Here is a 6,816-nt window from a genome sequence, read left to right on the forward strand (position 1 = left end):
ACCGGACATGTCCGGTGTGCACCGGACTGTCCGGTGTGCACCGGACTGTCCGGTGCAACTCCGGAGCAACGGCTATTCGGCGCCAACGGCTACCTGCGACACATTTATTGCGCGCTCTGCGCGCGCAGAAGACAGGCGCGCCCATACTGGCGCACCGGACAAGGAACAGTGCATGTCCGGTGTGCACCGGACATCCAGGCGGGCCCACAAGTCAGGAGCTCCAACGGTCAGAATCCAATGGCAGTGATGACGTGGCAGGGGCACCGGACATGTCCGGTGTGCACCGGACTGTCCGGTGCGCCATCGAACAGACAGCCTTCACCAACGGTCAAGTTTGGTGGTTGGGGCTATAAATACCCCAACCACCCCCACATTCATGGCATCCAAGTTTTCCAGCTTCCAACCACTATACAAGAGCTAGCATTCATTGCAAAGCACACCAAAAGAGATCAAATCCTCTCCCAACTCCACACAAAGCTTTAGTGACTAGAGAGAGTGATTTGTAGTGTTCATTTGAGCTCTTGCGCTTGGATCGCTTCTTTTCTTTCGCATTCTTTCTTGTGATCAAAACACTCACTTGTAATTGAGGCAAGAGGCACCAATTATGTGGTGGCCCTTGCGGGAAGTTTGATTCCCAAGTGATTTGAGAAGAGAAGCTCACTCGGTCGGAAGGACCGTTTGAGTGAGGGAAGGGTTGAAAGAGACCCAGCCTTTGTGGCCTCCTCAACGGGGAGTAGGTTTGAGAGAACCGAACCTCGGTAAAACAAATCCGCGTGTCTCACTTCATTATTTGCTTGCGATTTGTTTTGCGCCCTCTCTCGTGGACTCGATTATATTTCTAACGCTAACCCGGCTTGTAGTTGTGATTATTTTTGAGAATTTCAGTTTCGCCCTATTCACCCCCCCCTCTAGGCGACTTTCAATTGGTATCAGAGCCCGGTGCTTCATTAGAGCCTAACCGCTCGAAGTGATGTCGGGAGATCACGCCAAGAAGGAGATGGAGACCGGCGAAAAGCCCACTACAAGCCACGGGAGCACCTCATCGGAAGAGTCCCGCACCAAGAGAAAGGAGAAGAAGAAGAGCTCCTCCAACAAAGGGAAGGAGAAGAAATCTTCTTCTCACCACAAAGAGAAGAAGGAAAAATCTTCTTCCCACAAGCCGCATCGGAGTGGGGACAAGCACAAGAGAATGAGGAAAGTGGTCTACTACGAGACCGACACTTCATCAACATCGACCTCCGGCTCCGATGCGCCCTCCGTAACTTCTAAACGCCAAGAGCATAAGAAGTTTAGTAAGATCCCCTTACACTATCCTCGTACATCTAGACATACTCCATTACTTTCCGTTCCATTAGGCAAACCGCCAACCTTTAATGGCGAAGATTATGCTATGTGGAGTGATTTAATGAAATTCCATCTAACCTCACTCCACAAAAGTATATGGAATGTTGTTGAGTTTGGAGCACAGGTACCATCCATAGGGGATGAGGATTATGATACGGACGAAGTGTCCCAAATCGAGCACTTCAACTCCCAAGCTACAACCATACTCCTCGCCTCTTTAAGCAAGGAGGAATACAACAAAGTGCAAGGGTTGAAGAATGCAAAGGAAATTTGGGACCTACTCAAGACCGCGCACGAGGGTGATGAACTCACCAAGATCACCAAGCGGGAAACGATCGAGGGGGAGCTCGGTCGCTTCCGTCTTCGCCAAGGGGAGGAGCCACAAGATATGTACAACCGGCTCAAAACCTTGGTGAACCAAGTGCGCAACCTCGGGAGCAAAAAGTGGGACGACCACGAGGTGGTTAAGGTTATTCTAAGAGCTCTCATCTTCCTTAACCCCACTCAAGTTCAATTAATTCGTGGTAATCCAAGATACCCACTAATGACACCCGAGGAAGTTATCGGGAATTTTGTGAGCTTTGAATGTATGATTAAAGGTTCAAAGAAGATCAACGAGCTTGACGAACCCTCCACGTCCGAGCCGCAACCGGTGGCATTTAAGGCGACGGAGGAGAAGAAGGAGGAGTCTACACCAAGTAGACAACCAATTGACGCCTCCAAGCTCGACAATGAAGAGATGGCCTTAATCATCAAAAGCTTTCGGCAAATCCTTAAGCAACGGAAGGGAAAGGATTACAAATCCCATTCCAAGAAGGTTTGCTACAAGTGTGGTAAGCCCGGTCACTTTATCGCTAAATGTCCATTATCAAGTGACAGTGACAGGGACAACGACAAGAAGGGCAAGAGAAGAGAGAAGAAGAGGTACCACAAGAAGAGGGGCGGCGATGCCCACGTATGCCGCGCGTGGGACTCCGACGAGAGCTCCACCGAGTCCTCCTCCGACGAGGACGCCGCCAACATCGCCGTCACCAAGGGGCTTCTCTTCCCCAACGTCGGCCACAAGTGCCTCATGGCAAAGGACGGCAAAAGGAAAAAGGTTAAATCTAAATCCTCCACAAAATATGAGTCCTCTAGTGATGATAATGCTAGTGATGAGGAGGATAACTTGCTTACCCTTTTTGCCAATCTTAACATGGAACAAAAGGAAAAATTAAATGAATTGATTAGTGCTATTCATGAAAAAGATGACCTTTTGGATTCTCAAGAGGATTTTCTAATTAGAGAAAACAAGAAACATGTTAAGGTTAAAAATGCTTATGCTCTAGAAGTAGAAAAATGTCAAAAACAATCTAGTGAGCTAAGCACTTGTCATGACACCATTGTCAACCTTAGAAATGAAAATGCTAGTTTAATTGCTAAGGTTGAGTCTCATGTTTGTGATGCTTCAATTCCCAATCTTAGAAATGATAATGATGACTTGCTTGCTAAGATTAAGGAATTGAATGATTCTCTTGCTAGCCTTAGAGTAGAAAATGAAAATTTGATTGCTAAGGCTAAAGATTTTGATGTTTGCAATTCTATTATTTCCGACCTTAGAACTAAGAATGATATGTTACATGCTAAGGTTGTTGAATTAAAATCTTGCAAATCCTCTACATCTAATGTTGAGCATGTTTCTATTTGTACTAGATGTAGAGATGTTGATATCAATGCTATTCATGATCACATGTCTTTAATTAAACAACAAAATGATCATATAGCATTATTAGATGCTAAAATTGTCGAGCATAACTTGGAAAATGAAAAGTTTAAATTTGCTAGAAGTATGCTCTATAATGGGAGACGCCCGGGCATCAAGGATGGCATTGGCTTCCAAAGGGGAGACAATGTCAAACTTAATGCCCCTCCTAAAAATTTGTCTAACTTTGTTAAGGGCAAAGCTCCCATGCCTCAGGATAACGAGGGTTACATTTTGTACCCTGCCGGTTATCCCGAGAGCAAAATTAGGAGAATTCACTCTAGGAAGTCTCACTCTGGCCCTAATCATGCTTTTATGTATAAGGGTGAGACATCTAGTTCTAGGCAACCAACCCGTGCTAAGTTGCCTAAGAAGAAGACTCCTAATGCATCAAATGATCATAACATTTCATTTAAAACTTTTGATGCATCTTATGTTTTGACTAATAAATCCGGCAAGGTAGTTGCCAAATTTGTTGGGGGCAAACACAAGGGCTCCAAGACTTGTGTTTGGGTACCCAAAGTTCTTGTGTCTAATGCCAAAGGACCCAAAACTGTTTGGGTACCTAAAGTCAAGAACTAAAATTGTTTTGTAGGTTTATGCATCCGGGGGCTCAAGTTGGATACTCGACAGCGGGTGCACAAACCACATGACAGGGGAGAAGAAGATGTTCTCCTCATATGAGAAAAACCGAGATCCCCAAAGAGCGATCACATTCGGGGATGGAAATCAAGGTTTGGTCAAAGGTTTGGGTAAAATTGCTATTTCACCTGACCATTCCATTTCCAATGTTTTTCTTGTTGATTCATTAGATTACAATTTGCTTTCCGTTTCTCAATTATGTCAAATGGGCTACAACTGTCTATTCACTGATGTAGGTGTCACTGTCTTTAGAAGAAGTGATGATTCAATAGCATTTAAGGGAGTGTTAGAGGGTCAGCTATACTTGGTAGATTTTGATAGAGCTGAACTCGACACTTGCTTGGTTGCTAAGACTAACTTGGGTTGGCTCTGGCACCGCCGACTAGCCCATGTTGGAATGAAGAATCTTCATAAGCTTCTAAAGGGGAACACATTTTAGGACTAACCAATGTTCATTTTGAGAAAGACAGGATTTGTAGCGCATGCCAAGCCGGGAAGCAAGTTGGCACCCATCATCCACACAAGAACATTATGACAAGTGACAGGCCACTAGAGCTCCTTCACATGGATTTATTCGGCCCGATTGCTTACATAAGCATCGGCGGGAGTAAGTACTGTCTAGTTATTGTGGATGATTATTCTCGCTTCACTTGGGTGCTCTTTTTGCAGGAAAAATCTCATACCCAAGAGACCTTAAAGGGATTCTTGAGACGGGCTCAAAATGAGTTCGGCTTAAGGATCAAGAAAATTAGAAGCGACAACGGGACGGAGTTCAAGAACTCTCAAATTGAAGGCTTCCTTGAGGAGGAGGGAATCAAGCATGAGTTCTCTTCTCCATACACCCCACAACAAAATGGAGTAGTGGAGAGGAAGAATCGAACTCTATTGGACATGGCAAGAACCATGCTTGATGAGTACAAGACTTCAGATCGGTTTTGGGCCGAGGCGGTCAACACCGCTTGCTACGCCATCAACCGGTTGTATCTACACCGAATCCTCAAGAAGACATCATATGAACTCCTAACCGGTAAAAAGCCCAATATTTCATATTTTAGAGTTTTTGGTAGCAAATGCTTTATTCTTGTTAAGAGAGGCAGAAAATCTAAATTTGCTCCTAAAATGGTAGAAGGCTTTTTACTAGGATATGACTCAAACACAAGGGCATATAGAGTCTTTAACAAGTCCTCAGGACTAGTTGAAGTTTCTTGTGACGTTGTGTTTGATGAGACTAACGGCTCTCAAATAGAGCAAGTTGATGAGATAGGTGAAGAACAGGCTCCATGCATAGCGTTAAGGAACATGTCCATTGGGGATGTGTGTCCTAAGGAATCCGAAGAGCCTCCACAAGCACAAGATCAACCATCCTCCTCCACTCAAGCATCTCCACCAACTCAAAATGAGGATGAGGCTCAAGTTGATGAAGTAGAAGATCAAGCAAATGAGCCACCTCAAGATGACGGCAGTGATCAAGGGGGAGATGCAAATGATCAAGACAAGGAGGATGAAGAGCCAAGGCCGCCACACCCGAGAGTCCACCAAGCAATCCAACGAGATCACCCCGTCGACACCATCCTCGGCGACATTCATAAGGGGGTAACTACTAGATCTCGTATTGCACATTTTTGTGAACATTACTCTTTTGTTTCCTCTATTGAGCCACACAGGGTAGAGGAAGCACTACAAGATTCGGATTGGGTGGTGGCAATGCAAGAGGAGCTCAACAACTTCACTAGAAATAAGGTATGGCATTTAGTTCCACGTCCAAATCAAAATGTTGTAGGAACCAAATGGGTTTTCCGCAACAAGCAAGATGAGCATGGTGTGGTGACAAGGAACAAAGCACGACTTGTGGCCAAGGGGTACTCTCAAGTCGAAGGTTTGGATTTCGATGAAACCTATGCACCCGTAGCTAGGCTTGAGTCAATTCGCATATTATTAGCCTATGCTACTTACCATGGCTTTAAGCTTTATCAAATGGACGTGAAAAGTGCCTTCCTCAATGGACCAATCAAGGAAGAGGTCTATGTTGAGCAACCTCCCGGCTTTGAAGACAGTGAGTATCCTAACCATGTCTATAAGCTCTCTAAGGCGCTTTATGGGCTCAAGCAAGCCCCAAGAGCATGGTATGAATGCCTTAGAGATTTTCTTATTGCTAATGGCTTCAAAGTCGGAAAGGCCGATCCTACACTCTTTACTAAAACTCTTGAAAATGACTTGTTTGTATGCCAAATTTATGTTGATGATATTATATTTGGATCTACTAACGAGTCTACATGTGAAGAGTTTAGTAGGATTATGACACAAAAGTTCGAGATGTCTATGATGGGGGAGTTGAAGTATTTTCTAGGATTCCAAGTCAAGCAACTCCAAAAGGGCACCTTCATTAGCCAAACGAAGTACACTCAAGACATTCTAACCAAATTTGGAATGAAGGATACCAAGCCCATCAAGACACCCATGGGAACCAATGGGCATCTCGACCTCGACACGGGAGGTAAGTCCGTGGATCAAAAGGTATACCGGTCGATGATAGGTTCATTACTCTACTTATGTGCATCTCGACCTGATATTATGCTTTCCGTTTGCATGTGTGCAAGATTCCAATCCGACCCTAAGGAATCCCACCTTACGGCCGTAAAACGAATCTTGAGATATTTGGCTTATACTCCTAAGTTTGGGCTTTGGTATCCTAGGGGATCCACTTTTGATTTAATTGGTTATTCGGATGCCGATTGGGCGGGGTGCAAAATCAATAGGAAGAGCACATCGGGGACTTGCCAGTTCTTGGGAAGATCCTTGGTGTCTTGGGCTTCAAAGAAGCAAAATTCGGTCGCTCTTTCCACCGCCGAAGCCGAGTACATTGCCGCAGGCCATTGTTGCGCGCAATTGCTTTGTATGAGGCAAACCCTGCGGGACTACGATTACAAATTAACCAAAGTTCCTTTGCTATGTGATAATGAGAGTGCAATCAAGATGGCGGATAATCCCGTCGAGCATAGTCGCACTAAACACATAGCCATTTGGTATCATTTTCTTAGGGATCACCAACAAAAGGGAGATATCGAGATTTCATACATTAATACTAAAGA

Source organism: Zea mays, chromosome 5 (genome assembly GCF_902167145.1).
Source record: "Zea mays cultivar B73 chromosome 5, Zm-B73-REFERENCE-NAM-5.0, whole genome shotgun sequence".
NCBI classification, from domain to species: domain Eukaryota; kingdom Viridiplantae; phylum Streptophyta; class Magnoliopsida; order Poales; family Poaceae; genus Zea; species Zea mays.